The sequence below is a fragment of the Anabas testudineus genome, chromosome 8, assembly GCF_900324465.2.
Source record: "Anabas testudineus chromosome 8, fAnaTes1.2, whole genome shotgun sequence".
Classification (NCBI taxonomy): domain Eukaryota; kingdom Metazoa; phylum Chordata; class Actinopteri; order Anabantiformes; family Anabantidae; genus Anabas; species Anabas testudineus.
This window is the reverse complement of record NC_046617.1, coordinates 20,010,959-20,028,683: the sequence shown is the minus strand read 5'-3', so window position 1 is coordinate 20,028,683 and position 17,725 is coordinate 20,010,959. Positions and strand designations below refer to the sequence as shown.

The 17,725-nt window shown below is 39.4% G+C and overlaps 1 pseudogene; it reads left to right on the top strand.

Moving 5' to 3' along the window:
* The first annotated feature begins 7,157 nt into the window (after nt 1-7,157).
* LOC113152169 lies at nt 7,158-16,926 on the top strand (annotated as a pseudogene).
* Nucleotides 16,927-17,725: the final 799 nt, after the last annotated feature.

Genomic DNA, 17,725 nt, shown 5'->3' with positions numbered 1-17,725 from the left:
CATGTCAGCCGGGTGATAGACTGGAACCATGTCCAGAAAGTACCCAACCTCCTTCCCAGCCCTGCTGCCCTTACCCGATAAAGCAGTTCTGATAAAAACTGTGGTGCATTGTCTGAGAATTGTTTACATTCTCTAAATGTCTGCCGATAAGCTTCGAGGGCTTGTTCATATGTCAATCATTCTATTCTTTCATAACCTAAATCTGCTCTAAAGACAAACTAGCAAATACTTCCTGCACATTACCCGTTAATTTAGATAGATTAATAAAAGTGGCCGCAAATCGTTAGGTCAATTTAAAGCAGATGCAGTAAAAAAACGTTTCAAAGTAATCAACCCTGGACAGGAGGAAGAAACTAGTGTCACATGCCACAAAGGAATGGAATTAATATCTTTACTGTAACATCGAGGTGGGAGGACAGTTCCTTCCAGAACAGCTGACACAAATAGAAACTGGCAAAACTGGAAAATACTGTTCAACGACATCAAAAGAAAAAAAAACATTTTCAGACAATAAAGATCAGAAAGCATAACTAGTAACTTTATTTATTGTACGATGAATTTTCAGTGCAATTTACATTACTCACGTTTTTAAGACTGTTCTCCTGCAAACATAACTTTATCGGTGGATATTTCCAGTAGCATCAGATGCATATTACTGACCAACATCATCTAGTGCCTGCAGTGAACATTGTACAGCGTTTGTCAGGAGGAGGTTGGGGTTGAAAGATGCACAGGTCCATACAGAATACCGCAGTCTGTTGCTCTTCTTGTCATGAGTGAATTTCAGAACACTCTAATTATTAAGTCAACAATTTGACATTCTTACTAACTGTAAACCTGCCTAAACCTAACTCCCAGGAGGAGGGGTTCCTCTAGAAAGACCTTCATTGAATTTGAAGATCACAAGAACCTGGAGTATCTCCACACTACCAAACTCTTACACCACTGTCAAGCCCTGTGGAGTCTTTTCTTTAACAAATACAACTTTACTCCCTCTTACTGGTCTGGACCAAAGAACTGTAAGGCTGACGCCCTGTGATGACAACATGACCCCCCCGGAGAAAGAAAACAATCCTGGTTCTTTGTTACCTGCATTTGCCTGATTAGGAGCTGTTTGTTTGTTTAGAACAAGATTGAACAAGAATGCTTTATTTCCCGTACAACTTCTAGTCCATGATCCATCCTCCAGTGTTGCTGCTCCTCCCGTTTCACCTCCTACCCAGGGTCAATTCAGATGGCAGTCTGTGCTGTGGGACGTCAAGGAGTTTGGGGCAGCTTGCCCAGTCCAAGACCTTCAAAAGGCCTCCTGCACCCTCTACCAGTCCCCAGACTTCTCTGGACCCATATCTCGATTAACTTCGCTACAGATTAAATCAGGAACCGGAGACCAGACTGCACCCCCTGTGCTTCCAGGATCCAAACTCTTGGGCTAAAAAGGTGATCTGGGACACTCTCTGCTGTCCTCACATCTGGGGTTAATACTGTTCCATGTGGTGTACAGTTACCAGCCACATCTCTTTTCAAATCAGGGGGCCAATCAGTGGTACCCTGTGCTTTTTTGCCATGTATGTTACAACCACAACCTGTGCAACTGGAGAAAAACTTTTGTAGTATGTAACGTACGGGTAATTTTACCAATAGGTCCAAATCATAACTTCAGTCTACATCACAAGGTTTCAATGAAATCTGATCCCATCAAAGTGTCTTACTTTCACTTTTCCTTTTGCCAACAGTGATTTCAAAGTAATGTTTATTTGTTTGTTTATTAAATTATCAATAGCTCCAATTACTTTGTCAAATCTTAATGGGGCTCACTTTCAAATACAGCGTCACAATAGTAAAACTGTATATTAAGTATGAATTATGCAGAGTTTCAGCTGGTTATATCTGTTGCATCACATCAATTTAGGTAAGAGCAGGTGGGAGGGGTTTACGAGGGCACACCTACAAATATTTAGGATTTTCAAGAACCCAGCTACATTTACACAGACCAAGCAGAGAACAGCAGCCAGAAAACAAAGGTGAGTTTGTGAAACATGTTTTGTCAAACACATTTGTAAAGTTGGTGCATAGACAAGAATAATATTTTAGACAAAAACTCAGTTTTATAGATATTTCCTCTGGTTAGCTCTGGCTTGTGTAGAAGTGGTTTCAAGGGTTTTTTAAGTGTATACTTGCTACACAGCACATCTAACCAATTATACACATTTTATCAGTGGGATGTAGCTGGTTAAAATTGACAGTAATAAATATTAAGAGCTGAAATATATTTTCCTGTAGTATCTAGGTCCTGGGAGAGGTGAGTTTTATCTCACGGTGAATCAAGTTTTTCTCTAGGCTGGTATATCACAGTCTTTGAACCTTGTATCTCATTGTAAGTCGCTTTAGATAAAAGCGTGTACAACATGACTAAATGTATGAAACTTTACATATAGCAACAAACCAAGCAAACAATTTGCCTTCTCTAATTACACATAAATCAAACTTCAAGTTGAGTTTTTACTGTCTGCACTTTCTGACAGAATATGTTAACATAAAAACTAAAGGCTATACTCTATACTATACAAAAGCTCTTATTAGCTGAATGGGGCGTGTCAAAACCTTTCTCCTGACTTGCAATGTGGTTCACAAATATTTTCCAGTTTTGCCAGTTTCTCTGACACAGGGGTTAAGTAAAAAACGATTAGAGTGAGCAACAAGTCTGAAAATGTGTCCCCCTTAAAACTTTACTTAAACATTATATGAGACAGTCAGACTCAGTCCACCTTTGAGCTTCCCTCCTGAAATTAATCCAGCAGCCACAAATGGATTGAAACTTGACATGCACGTACCTATACTGGAATTCTCTGTCAAAAACAGATACACCCAGTTTGTGGATGACAGACTTCTGTGTTCATTCATATATCCAACAAGGGAGCTCTGTCTATGTTTTGTGCTCTGCTGCTGCTGCTTTGCTGTTTTCAAAATGAGTTTGCTGTAGGCAGGAAAAACAATTTCAGACCGCGAGTGTTCGACCAAGGTTGTTGTCATTTGTTGTCATTTTGAACACAAACTTTAAATAGACCACTCAGGGAACGGTTTCTACATAACAGAAAATGGAAATAATGGAGGGAGAGCACTTCACTTAACATACTTGGCATGTGTCTACATGCACCATAGATTCATATAAACGAACCAATAGGGCCAAAAAGAAGATCTTATATAATATGTGCACTTTAAAGATACTAATTTCATTCACTTTCTGTTCACATTTGCCATATTAGTCGCAATTGCATTTTATAATGCATGTATAAATGTTGTAAAGGAGAGGTAAACTAGGTCAATATCAACCCAAATGGTAATTTGTAATTCCTGTAATAGTTTATTAATTGTCTGAATAGCTTTGTCTTATGACTTTAAGATGACAGGACAATGGGATGAAGGTTGAGAAAAATGAAAAGCCTGCAGCAGAAGGGGAAGATTCTGAAATCACATCTCCAACTCCATCTGCAGGAGATAATAATGGTAAATTGGACATTTTCATAAATTAAGTTTATCGTCTTAAGTCTTTCTTTGATTAAATACTATCAACAAAAGAAAATATTGTTTGTTTTTTTTATTCTGTTTCTGAGTAAAATTTTTCTTCTCATATGACCTTTCAGTAGAAGAGCTGGAGGAAAGTGCAGTGAAAGTGAAACGGAAAATTGTTTCACCATCATACAGTTTTGAGTTTCTGCCACAAATCTAAAAATATTAAAGTCTGCACGTACCTATACTGGACCTCTCCATCACACTTTCTGGAAAGATCAGGCGTTTTAAAAGTATTAAAAAAAGGTTTAAAAGAATTTAACCTTCCAATCTATTCTAATCTAATGGTAACGTCACACGTCCAGATCAAGTCAAGTCAAGAAGCTTTATTGTCATTCCAACCACATATAGCTGAAGCAGTACATAGTGAAATGAGACGTTTCTCCAGAACCATGGTGCTACATAAGACGGTAACAAGACAGAACATGGAGCTGAGGACTGCTAAGTTGTCCTAGCCACATAAAGTGCATCCGGTGCACCCTAGTGCAAACAGTGCAAGAACACAAAGAAAAAGTGCAGACAAACTGAAGTCTGAAGTCTGCAAAAACAGAACACAAAACAGCAGCGACCAGTAGCTGAAATGTACAATTTACATCTGAGATATGTGCAAGAACAGCAAAGTGAAATGATTTGTGCAAAATGGAAACATGACAAATCTAGTGAGTGTGTGTGTGTGCTCAGTTCAGTTTGTTGTGTGTGTGTTGAGGAGCCTGATGGCTTGGGGGAAGAAACTGTTCAAAAGTCTGGTTGTGAGGGCCCGACTGCTCCGGAACCTCTTCCCCGATGGCAGAAGTGTGAAGATTGGGTGTGAGGGGTGGGTGGTGTCATCCACAATGCAGATAGCTTTGCGGATGCAGCGTGTTGTGTAAATGTCCGTGATGGAGGGGAGAGAGACTCCAATGATCTTCTCAGCTGTCCTCATTATCCGCTGTAGGGCCTTGCGATCCGAAACGGTGCAGTTCCCAAACCAGGCAGTGATGCAGCCGCTCAGGATGCTCTCAATGGTTCCCCTGTAAAATGTAGTCAGGATGGGGGGCGGCAGATGGGCTTTCCTCAGCTTCCTCCGGAAGTAGAGACGCTGCTGGGCCTTTTTGCTGATGGAGTGGGTGTTGAGTGACAAGGTGAGGTTCTCCTCCAGATGAACACCAAGAAATTTGGTGCTCTTGACGATCTCCACTGACGCTCCATCGATGTTCAGTGGAGAGTGGTCACTCTGTGCTCTTCTAAAGTCAACAACCATCTCTTTAGTTTTCCCAACGTTCAGAGACAGGTTGTTGGCCTTGCACCAGGCTGAGAGCTGATGTACCTCCTCTCTGTACGCTGACTCGTCGTTCTTGCTGATGAGACCCACCAAAGTCGTGTCATCAGCGAACTTGATGATCTGATTCGAGCTGTGCATTGCTACACAGTCGTGAGTCAGCAGAGTAAACAGCAGTGGACTGAGCACACAGCCCTGAGGGGCTCCGGTGTTCAGTGTGGTGGTGCTGGAGACGCTGTTCCTGATCCGGACATACTGGGGTCTCCCAGTCAGGAAGTCCAGGATCCAGTTGCAGAGGGAGGTGTTCAGACCCAGTCGGCTCAGCTTCCTAATCAGCTGCTGGGGAATAATGGTGTTGAATGCTGAGCTGAAGTCTATGAACAGCATTCGAACATATGTGTCTTTGTTGTCCAGATGGCTGAGGGCCAGGTGGAGAGCAGTGGTGATGGCATCGTCTGTGGAACGATTTGGAAGATATGCAAACTGCAGAGGGTCCAGTGAGGGTGGAAGCTGGGACTTGATGTGTCTCATGACCAGCCTCTCCAAGCACTTCATGATGATGGGTGTGAGTGCAACAGGGCGGTAGTCATTGAGGCAGGAGACAGTAGACGTCTTCGGCACCGGCACGATGGTTGTTGACTTGAGGCATGTAGGAACAACGGCGCTGCTCAGGGAGATGTTGAAGTGAGAACACTTCTGTGAAGACATCCACGAGCTGTTCTGCACATTCCCTGAGGACCCTGCCAGGAACGTTGTCTGGACCAGCAGCCTTCCGTGGGTTGATTCTGCGTAGTCTTCCTTACGTCGGCTGCGGAGAGACAGAGCACCTGATCATTTGAGGGAGGGATGGATTTCTTAGCTACCGTGTTATTCTTTACCTGTACCTCAAGTCGTTCAGCACATCTGGGAGGGAGGCGTCGCTGTCACAGACGGGTGGAGTTGTCTTGTGGTTAGTGATCGCCTGGATGCCCTGCCACATGCGCCGGCTGTCTCCGCTGTCCTCAAAGTGGCCGTGGATCCTCCTGGCGTGCGCGCGCTTCGCCTCTCTGATGGCTCGGGACAGTTCAGCCCTTGCTGTTCTTAAGGCCGTCCTGTCTTCTACTCTGAAGGCGGAGTCCCTCAACTTCAGCATCGCATGCACCCTAGCAGTCATCCACGGTTTCTGGTTGGAGCGTGTAGTGATGGTCTTGGAGATGGTCACATCATCAACACACTTGCTCATGTAGCTGGTCACTGATGATGTGTACTCCTCCAAGTTGACGTAATCACCGGTGGTTGCAGCCTCCCTGAACATGTCCCAGTCGGTGCACTCAAAGCAGTCCTGAATAGCAGAGATGGCTCCTGCTGGCCAGGTCTTTACCTGCTTCAGAACCGGTTGGGAGCGTCGGACAAGAGGTCTGTATGCTGGAATTAGCATAACAGGGATGTGGTCTGAGTATCCTAGGTGGGGGCGGGGCTCCCGGGGATGTTGGTGTAAACACGATCCAACGCGTTCTCCCCCCTCGTTGCAAAGTCCACATGCTGATGGAGTTTAGGGAGCACTAACCTCAGATTTACATGGTTGAAATCTCCGGCAATGATGACCAGACTGTCAGGTTGGGCGTTCTGCACGTCGCTGATAGCCCCATGTAGTTCACCCAACGCCTCTTTGGCATTAACGCCATAGAGGCATTGGGTCAGATAAATAAGCCACCTGATCACCAACACACACACAATATCATTAACTGGGCCTTAGCAATATTTTTGTAAGACAAGTAACTGTAGCTACAACTGAATACTCTAACGGCAATTTAAAAGCTGCAGCAGCCATAGGTTAAACAGAAACATATTGATTAAATGCACATCTTATATAGTGTATTATGACATGAATGATGTCAATCTACATAATAATAGTCATAAATAAGCATTAATCTAATTATCATCACTTTATGGAAATGAGCAACAAATGGATCACATGGTCCCAGTGGGGCCAAAAGTCCCTCACACTAAAGTTGGTGTTAAGGCAGCGGCTTCAGATTAAAAGCTCATATAGAGTATTTATACAGTTTTTACTCTAATCTGGGCAACTCTCATGATATTGATGCTTTTGTTTTTTGTTTTTCTTTTCAGTAAAGAAGACATTTTTTATATCAGTGGAAATGTAATTTTAAATAAAATATTTTTCTTCATAGTTGGATTCAGTGATAAAACCCCCCAGCTGTGAAGCTGAACAGCTGGAGTCGAATGATGAAAACAAAAGAGAAGATCAAATCAAGTCTGTACCAGCTGTAACCTATGAGAAAGGTAATCATTTTAGAAAGATGGATTGAGGAAACATCATTTTTAGTTTCAGAAGAATTCTGAAATATTAATTTGTGGCATGTGGAGACTTAACAGAAGCAACTGATGTAGTTGAAGAGGTTAACAATGAATGCAGCAACAGCATGTTTGAGTGTTCTGCAGAGGAGAGGAAAATACTGGAGGACACAAGTTCAGCATCTCAGAGTGTTTCTCCACATATGAATGAAAGTAAGTTTTCTTTTTGTTTTGTTTGAATTTGTGTTGTCTGTAAACATTTCTGACTGTGTCATCACCACAGTACACTTGACACCACTGACCTTATCCATTCTGTATTTTTCACCTATCCTGCAGTAAAGGAAATTCAGGAAATCCAAACTGGAAGCAAGGTAAGTAATGTCATTTATAACATTTGTTTGCAGATTTAATTAATTTAATTAGTCATCAATAAATAATAGCATTAGTTTACTGACAATAAATATCTGATAAAAGTCTGATCAGATTTGAACTCTCACTCCTGATTGGAACTGTAAATACTGTGTTAACATATATTTATTATTTAAATATTATCACACATTTATAACATCACCTATTTTTAACATTACCTTATTACCATTTATGCATTGTATTAGTAAAATAAATTATACATGTAATAATACTATTTACTGTATATTTCATCTGGCTTCATGGATAAATATAACTGGGTATCATCTGCATAGCAATGGAAATTTTGTGTTTCTTAATAATATTGCCTAAGGGGCAATAAAAAAAGAATTGGCCAAAGCACAGAACCCTGTGGAACTCTGTAACTAACTTTTGTGTGTATGAAAGACTCATCATTAACAAACTGGAATCTGTCTGACAGATACTATTTGAATCAGCCTACTGCTGTTCCTTTAACAGGAAATGCCATGTTCCTGTCTATGTAATAAAATGTTGTGATCTATAGTGCTAAGATCTAACATGACGAGTATAGAGAGTAGTCCATTGTCTGATGCTAATAGAAGATCGTTAGTGACCTTTACCAGTGCTGTTTCTGTACTATGATGTACTCTAAATCCTGACTGGAAATCTTCATACAAGTTATTTCTGCGTAGGTGGTCATATAATTGCTTATAAACTACCTTTTCAAGAATTTTAGAGATAAAGAGTAGATTGGATATTGGTCTATAATTTACTAAAACCCCTGAGTCCAGAGTAGGCTTTTTGAGTAGGGGTTCGACTACAAGAGTAGTCAAACCCCTACTAGAGCAGTCAAACTGGAGTAACATTCGGATGGAATTCATGAGGTTCAAATTAATAATATAATGATTCTAACTATGCTTAATGGAATCATCTGTTTACTAGTGTGACCTAGTGAATGAACCTGGTGATGCTGAACGGTCACATAAGAATGAAGACATCACATCAAAAGCAGGTGAGTCTGAAATCCACACAGTAAATGAGACATTTTATCATTTTTATAAAACCACAAAAGCTTAACAGTGTTGTTTAACTGCTCAGTGTTTGATATCTGACTTCAGACTTTGATTCCTCAACAAGTGAAGGACATGAAGGTCAAGAGGTCAAGAATGAAAGTAGCAGTAACATGAGTAATGTCTCCATGGAGAACAGAGATACAGTGGAGACATCAAGTCCAACATCTCAGACTGTTTCAGCAGAAAATCAGAAAAAACTTCTATGTATTTTTTTCTTATTTGAAAATAACAATTGCATTTTTTGCCAAGAGCAGATCAATGTTGTTGAACATAGCATGTTTATGTAATAACCCATATTTCACCAGGAAGTTCATCTGAAAGTTGTTTGTGTTTGACCCTGTTGTTCCACTCTGCAGTAGATAAAGTGGAGGACAGTGCAGCTACAACTCAGGTAACTATCTTTATCTAAATTTTTGTAGCATAAAAAATTGTTCAAAATGCAGCACGTGCGCCAATGCTGGTCTTATATTTGATTTTAAAAAGTGTGCAGCAACCCTGGACACAGTCTCAGTCAGCCTGCTGAACAATGATGAATCGTCTTATGGACCTGAGGTGGCTGAATTTTTTGAATGGTGCTCTGAACCTTGTCTTGAATTGAAGGTAACTCAAAACTAAGGCTATGTGTATTGATTTTAGGTGTAATGCAGCAGGTTCTGTCAGTTCTTTAATAGCCAGGCTGTACAAACAGTTGAGTCCTTTAAATACTTGGGCAACATAACTGACAGCAAACTGTCATTCGAGCAAAAAACATGTTGTGCAAGAAAAGTGACAACATCTTTGAACTTCGATCTATGACGGCTGGCTGCATTTCAGGTTGACAGAACTTTGATGACATTATTTAACAGAGCTTTCATTGAAGGTGTACTTATGATTTCTGGCTGCTGGTTTGGTCCACTCAGTGCTGAAAAGAAAAGCTTGTCAAGGTCAAAGATAGTTCCTGTTAAGCAGCCTGTCTGACCTCTATAAGAATCAGCTAGTCCATCCTGTCTGACAGCTCTCATCCCCGACACTTTCTTAGCCTGAAGAGGTGGAGGAACCTGGTGAGGTTGAAGCGTCAGTTAAGAATGATGACAACACAACAGTAGGAGGTGAGTCTGAAATCAAATAACAGCAGCTGCAACCAGTGAGAGACATAATTAGAAAAACTGAGATTTAACAAGAGTTTTTCAAAAGTTTTTCAGCGTCCGTTCTAACAGAACAATCTTTAAAATCTGATTTCAGACTTTGACGCTTCAACAATGGAAGGGGATGGAGGTAAAGAAGTCAACAATGAAAGCAGCAGTAACATCAGTGATGGCTCCATAGAGACGAGAGATACAGTGGAGAACACATGTCCAACATCTCAGACTGTTTCCACAGATAAACAACAACAACGTGAGAAAAACATCTATGTATTTTCTTTGTGTTTTTCCGATCTACAAACTGAATATAAGTCAAATTGATGGTGACCTTTAGGGAGAAAGCACACACAAAAAGTAGGAGGTGAGTCTGGAATTAAATCTGTGAAACCAACTACAACCACTGAAAAACTCAACAATCTCATGAAAACTATGATTTGTCAAGACGAAATTTTGATTCCTAACTTATTTCAGCACGTTTGATGTTTACATGCTTTAACTCTCCAACAGTAGAAACTTGTCAAGGTTTAGTCACCAATGAAAGCAGCAGAAACATGAACGATGGTTCTGTGGAGAACAGAGATACAGTGGAGACGTCAAGTCCAACATCTCAGACTGTTTCAGCAGAAAAAGCTAAACGTTAGTTTTTTTATCTGCAGTTACGGTGAAACATTTCATCTCTATTAACGTCTATTTCAACAAGAAGACATCAACGTTGTTGAACACAGCACTTAAAATTTAACATCCATATTTAACCAGAATGATGATCTGACCAGAAACATGTTGTGTTCTGCTTGTTGTTCCACTCTGCAGCAGATAAAGTTGAGAACAGTGCAGCTACAACAGAGTCAAGAGTGAGTTCTTTTCATCCTCAGTACTTCACTGTAACTGTGACTTTACACTGGATAAATCAACTTTTACTACATTTTCTTTCTCCTCACCAAAGTACAACCCTCTTTGTTGTTTCTCTTTTGCTTGTTTTGAGTTTCATCTGTTGTTTTGAGGTACATTGCACTAATCAGTGTCACTGTCCACGTCTGTTTTGTTCTAATCAGCCCTGTTTGACATAATGAACCTGTTCCCTGTTTGTTCCTCCAGTCTTCATTCAGCTTCGTTGGGATGTTCAAACGTCTTTTTGGCTGCTCCAGTTTTGTGAGTTTCTGATTATTCTCTGATTATTTTCTGTTTTTGGATAAAGATTCTGATGTTTACCTGTATGTGGCCTTTCATTATTAGGATTATTGTCACTGTATAAATCCGAGCATTGAAAGTTTGTCTGTATTTAGGTTTGTGTATTGTTTGCTTCTGTATTGTGAGACGGCTGCTTTGAAACATTTTCTTCTATATGTCTTCACCATTGCGAGGACTCACCTGCTCTGTTAATACCTACATCCTTTTACTGTGTTCTACCATTACTGGCCCTCTCCTGACAATCTCCACCGTCCTCTGCCATGTCCCCTCGACTTCACCTTGATCAACTACACTCTTAAACTCCTCTTGGTTCTCATGCCGCATGTTTTGGTTCCTAAACTTAATATAACCTAACATGGTGAACTAAAGGTTAAATTAAATCTCCTGTTTTCTTAGTTTGGTCCAGTGACTGAACCTGATGCTGATGTTGATCACTCACATAAGAATGATGACAGCACAACAGTAGGAGGTGAGTCTGAAATCAAAGATCTTCAGCTGCAACCAATGAGGAATGAGACATATTTAAGAAAACTGTTTCTGAAGGTTTGTTTTTCTCTAAAAGCATTTCAATGTCAGTTCGACGCAACTGAACATTGTTTAATATCTGACTCCAGAGTCTGACCAATCAACAAGGGAAAGTGAAGTTAGAAAGTTCAGCAGTGAAAGCAGCAACAACATGAGTGGTTGCTCCATGAAGAAAAGAGATCCAGTGGAGACAACAAGTGTTTCAACAGATACTCAACAAAGTGAGAACAATTTCAACAAACCTTCTTTCATTTAGTAAAAGTAAAATTTATGGTGTCCCCTAGAGACAAAGAAAATACAAAACAGTAGGAAGTCAGTTTGGGATTAAATGTGTAAAACCATCTACAACCTATGAAGACTTCAACATTTGAATGAAAACTTTAATTTCATGAGAAAATATATTTACATCTAAGTGTAAGTAAAATGACAATAAAATGTGTATAAATGATGCTTAACACTGTGCAAAGGTGATTTTCTAACACATCTTGTCCTACAGGTGCTCTACATAAAGATATGAGGGAAAACACGAACAAGGTAGAAATTTGACAAGATATTGAGGATTTTGCACTTTATTTAATTGTTTGTTCTTTTGTTTTGATACAATATGTGTTGATTTACTTATCAGCAGTGGTCAGTGAAGATTTCTAGAGAGATCAGCAGAATAAATCAATCAATTCCAAGAGAAACTGAAGCTCTATTCAACAGACTTCACCTTCACAACAGACTTCAACAACAATTGACTCCTTCAGATTTTCTTAAAATTTGTCCACCCATTAAAACGGACCATGTGACATCTGAGAAAAATCTAGCACATGCTTTTCTTCAGGGAGTGATGATGTTAGACTACAGAGCCAGATATATTCCTGTAAAACAAGACAGTTCAAATTCTGATCCTGTGTCAAAAACTGTTGACACAGAAGACGATGAGTTAGTTGCTCTGTTTAGCACCACTGACACTACTGTTAACTCGAAACAGACAAATGTGCATCCGATGGATGTTCAGATGGCAGTATTCCACTGCTCAGACAGTTTCCTTAAGCAGAACATGATTACAAAGCTGTCACAGTGTCAGTACGCCTTACCTTTGCTTGTCCCTGACCCAGTCTCCAAGGATATTGAGTTTCCTCTGTGGACATTCAGACAAATAATTAAAACATGGAAGAAAACTCAAACCAAAGACAGTTCAGATACTGTCACCATGAAGAGTATGCCCATCTACAAAGCTCAGACTCCCATGGTGTCATTTTTCCGCGTGGGTTCACTGTCAGTGTCTAAATCTCAGCTGATGAACACTTTGATCAACGACCGTCACAGCACCTTCTTCCACAGAAACTGTCCAGGTAGCACCAAATCTCACCTTTTGATGGATGGTGTGGCAGAGATTGCCTGGTACTGTCCTGCTGGAAAACCCAATGATGCCTTCACTGACTGCGTGGCCTTCTGTAATCTTCATGGTGATGCTCTGAACTTTGAACAGCAGCGTGACGTACTGACTGAAGGATCTTCCATCAATGTTGTTCTTGTACCAACTCTGGAAAAAAGCCACAGTAGTACTAGAGTCATCACAGCCCTTTACAAATGTGAAACACCTCTCATTGTTCTCATCGATGATATCGATTGTGATGCAGTCCAGATGAAAAAGGGAAAATATAAAATAGGTTTAAAAGACAAAAAGCAGCCAAACATAACAGAAGAACTAAAAAGAATCATAGGGGGAATTTTATGTGGACCACGTAAAACCTTCCAGCTTGAAGCCATGGCTGACGTCTCTGGAGTCAGAGTGGATGAAAATGATGAAGTTTGTCTAGATGGAAAATCTGCTGCAGTGAAAATAGTGAATTTGTTTCAGGGGATGGACGTGTCAAAAATCAAAGACACATTTCTCCCTTGTCAAGGCAAACTGTGGCACGACTGGTGCAGAATAAATAAAGAACTGTATCAGCTCAAAGGAGACATTGAGAAGGAGAAATGTAAAAAGAAAGAGGAGATGATGAAAATAAGACAAGATCAGTGCAGAGCTTCCTGTAGTGAACTGATGAAGTTGTTCATTGAAAGTCTCTCATCATTAACATCAACAGACAAAGAGTATTTCCTAAAATGCACTTAGAGCCTAATAGATGCTCTCTACACAGATGATCTGTCATCAATTCACCAGAGTTATGATGAAATGTGGTCTGATATCTTGGCTCTGAGAAGGAACCATGACAAATCTGATCTGTTAAAAAACAAACAAACCGAGCTTGAAGAAATATCAAAGAAACTCCAATCAGCAACCTTTGGCTTGGAGCACATCTTTAGAGAAATGGGACAGATCTATGAAGCCCATAAATCTCTGCAGAAACAGCCAGAGAAGGTTCAGACTGACTGGTCTAAATACCCTGAGCTGGCTGCAGAACTGATGATATCAGGACACCCGATGGAGCTGATGGATGGTGATGCAGGTCATGTACCTTTAACATGGATCTCTAGTCTTTTAGATGAAGTCATCAGGAAACTGGGCGACCGGAGAGTTTTTGTGTTGTCAGTTTTGGGCGTACAAAGCAGTGGAAAGTCAACAATGCTGAACGCCATGTTTGGATTGCAGTTTGCAGTGAGTGCTGGCAGGTGCACCAAGGGCGCCTTCATGCAGCTGGTCAAAGTGTCAGAGGAGACGAAGAAAGACTTTCAGTTTGACTATATTCTAGTGGTGGACACTGAAGGACTGCGTGCTCTGGAGTTGGCCGGTAACACCACTCTTCACCACGACAATGAACTGGCAACATTTGTTGTTGGTCTGGGAAACATGACATTGATCAACATCTTTGGAGAGAATCCAGCTGACATGCAGGATGTCCTGCAGATCGTTGTTCAGGCTTTTATGAGGATGAAGAAAGTGAAACTTTCTCCAAGTTGTGTGTTTGTTCACCAGAATGTTACAGATGTTGCAGCTGCAGAGAAAAACATGGACGGAAAGAGACGCCTGCAAGAAAAACTGGACCAGATGGCTCAACTAGCAGCTAAAGAGGAGGGTTGAGATGCTGAGTGTTTCAATGATGTCATTGCATTTGATGTTCAGAAAGATGTGAAACACTTTGGCCAACTGTGGGAGGGAAGTCCACCTATGGCTCCTCCAAATCCAGGTTACAGTGAGAGTGTCCAAGATCTGAAGAACTTCATCCTCTCTAAAGCCTCCCAGTCTGCTGGGGTTACTCTCTCACAGTTCAAAGGTAAAATCCAGGACCTGTGGAATGCCCTGATTCATGAAAACTTTGTTTTCAGCTTCAAAAACACACTGGAAATCTCAGTGTACAGAAAACTTGAGGTCCAGCACGGGAACTGGACCCGGACCCTGAGGAACAACATGTTGATCATAGAAAACCAGCTTTATACCAAAATAGAGAAAGAAAAACTAGAAAAGGTTGAGCTCAGTGATCTTTTTAAAGAAATAAGCAAAACCTATGAAGGAATCCAAAAAGATATGATGACGTACTTTGATGAGGACCAAGATAAAGAAATGTTGGTCCAGTGGCGAGGACAGTTTGAAACTAAAATTAAGGAGTTTCATGAAGAACTGGTGAGAGGAGTGAAAAGAAAACTGGATGAAGTTCTCCAGCAGAAGAAAGCTTGTAAAAAGCTGGAAGATCAGAAAACAGAGTTTGAGAACAAGCTGTTAGAAAAGAGCAAGGAACTTGCTCAGAAGTTAAAAGACAAGAACAAAGATGAAGAGGAACTTGAAAAGCTGTTCAACTCTGTTTGGAGACACTGGGTTAGTGAATTAACTGCAGATATTAAACCTACTGAGGACGTCGACTTGGAAGATGATCAGTCAACAATTGTTCAAGAGCTTGGTTTTGAATGGAAACTGATAAATGACAGAAAAATCCAAAAAACATACAAAAACATGGCACATGTGACAGATTATAATGATTATGTAATTAAACAGAGAACCTCTGGGTTTATTCCAAACCAATCATATAAAAAACAACATATGATCATTACCTTCATTGATGATGTTAAGAAACAGTCCATGGACACATTCAAAAGCAAACCTGTAGCTACAAGAGGCTACAGTCCAACTTATTTACAAGAAGTGGCCAAAAATGTCAAAGATAAAGTGACAGAATTTGAATCAGAGAGGAAATGTACTCTGAAGAAAGAGTTTACAGTTGATCTCTTATTGTTCATATTTGACAGAGCAGGAAGTTGGTTTTTAAAGTCCATCAAAAAATTCAAGATGAAGAATGATCCACAGATGTTTTTAGAAAACAAGAGAGATCAATATTCCAACATTTTCAGAAGCTTCTGCAGAGGAAGTTCATCTGCTGTTGTTCTTGGAGAACTGATCTGTGAAAAACTGAAGGTTTCCACTGTTGAGGCTGTTTATAACAAGACTGCCATTGATCTGGCTGGAGAGATGAGGTGCAGTTTCCCAGCATTCAGTGGGAACAGGCTGAACTTGGAGAAACACGTGTTGAAGTCACTGGCAGAGAAAGAGAAATTTAGTGGTTTCATGAACTACATCAAACATCCAAGGAAACATGTGGAGAGTTTTATAAAAGAGGAAGTAAAGAAATACATCTTCACAGAACACAAAGATAAAACTCTGAATATACAGAAGAAAAATGTTCAAGACATTAAAGAACTTGTGAGTCGAGCTTTATTTACAGCAACAGAGAAAGTCAAAGTCCAGAGAGGAGACACAGACATGTGGCTGAAGGAATTCTCCAGTTTAATAAAAGACAAGATGACATTTGATACTATCTGTTCTCAAAACTTCAGTGACATCAGTGATTTTGAGCTTCTTAAGAAAGAGGTAGAGAAAGGTCTGGTGTCCATCGTTACAGAGACGAGCAGCTTCTCACTGGAGAAGATGAAGGAATTCAGGCTGCAGCCTGATCAAATCCTCATTGATCAGCTGTGTAGGTGCTGCTGGGTACAGTGTCCGTTCTGTGGAGCTGTTTGTACCAATACTCTGGAAAATCATGATGGAGATCACAGCGTTCCTTTTCATCGATCCCAAGCAGTCAATGGCGTTAAATGTAGAGGAACAGGGGAAATGGATGTTGAGTTCTGCACAGCAAAAGTTACAAGTAACAGAAGATTTCGTCCTCGTCAAGACTCAGATGAGCTCATTCATTATAAACAGTATAGAACAGCTGGACCAGAGTTTGCTAACTGGAGAATTACTCCTAATGGATCTAACTTGATGTACTGGAAATGGTTTATATGTCAGTTTCAGAGACATCTGGAACTGTACTATAATTTAAAATTTCAGGGTGATGGTGAAATTCCCAGTAAGTGGAAAATGTATTCTAAAGAAGAAGCTATTAAAAGTCTGGATGAAATGTAAAATCTGTGAATCAGCAACAAAACCACAGCTGAAAATCATGATATTTGTTTTCATGTAATTATTAAAATCATGAATCAAACTTATTAGATTAACAGACTTTTATTGATTGTATCACTTTTTAAAGTTTTAGTTTGAGTCATTACAAATCACATGTGATTAGATAGACAAATAAAATTGCTTAAAGTAACATATTTTATATTTTATTTTTATTTAATGTAAATACATTAAACTTTTAAACTGTTTTTTAAAAGAAGTTATGAAAGATTTGATGGAAACCTTTTGTGACACCTGAACTTTTTTACATTTAGTATGTAAAAGCCCATTTCTTTGTTTACCTGTTGAACTGATTATTATATTATCATATTTGTTTCTCTAGCAACATTTAAAACAAACTTGATGAAGATTTCTTCATATTTTTTAAGTTCAGTATGAAATATATCAACATGTCCTGATTATTTGAATTAAATGATTTTCTCTAAAATGTTCTGAAATGATGTTACAGCCTGATCTAAACAATGTCACATAAAGAAATTATAAAGATTAAATCATAGATTAAAATAATTAATTCATTGAAATTACTGGCTTTAATTTTCATTTTTTTATAATTAGAATCAATTAAAGTCAAATAAAGTATCTACTTATTACTTACTATTAAATTCAATTTTTCTTTTTGTTTTTTAAATGACAAAGTCTAAATTTACTCTTTTAGAACCTGATGTGGAGCTCAGTCCATTCTATAGCTATTTCTTACTTATTTATTACATAGTATGTTATAACTACGTTTTTCACTGTAAAATTTGATATTCAGTACACTGTAAAAAATGAAAAGTTGAGAAAACGTTAGCAACATTTAGAGTTTAGTCATTTAATTTAGAATGCATTAAATTAAGAGTGAAAATTAGAGAAATACATTTTCAGAATTTTTACTTTCAACACAAAACTCTGAAAAACCAGATCTGTCATTTTAAACAAATTAGCTCAA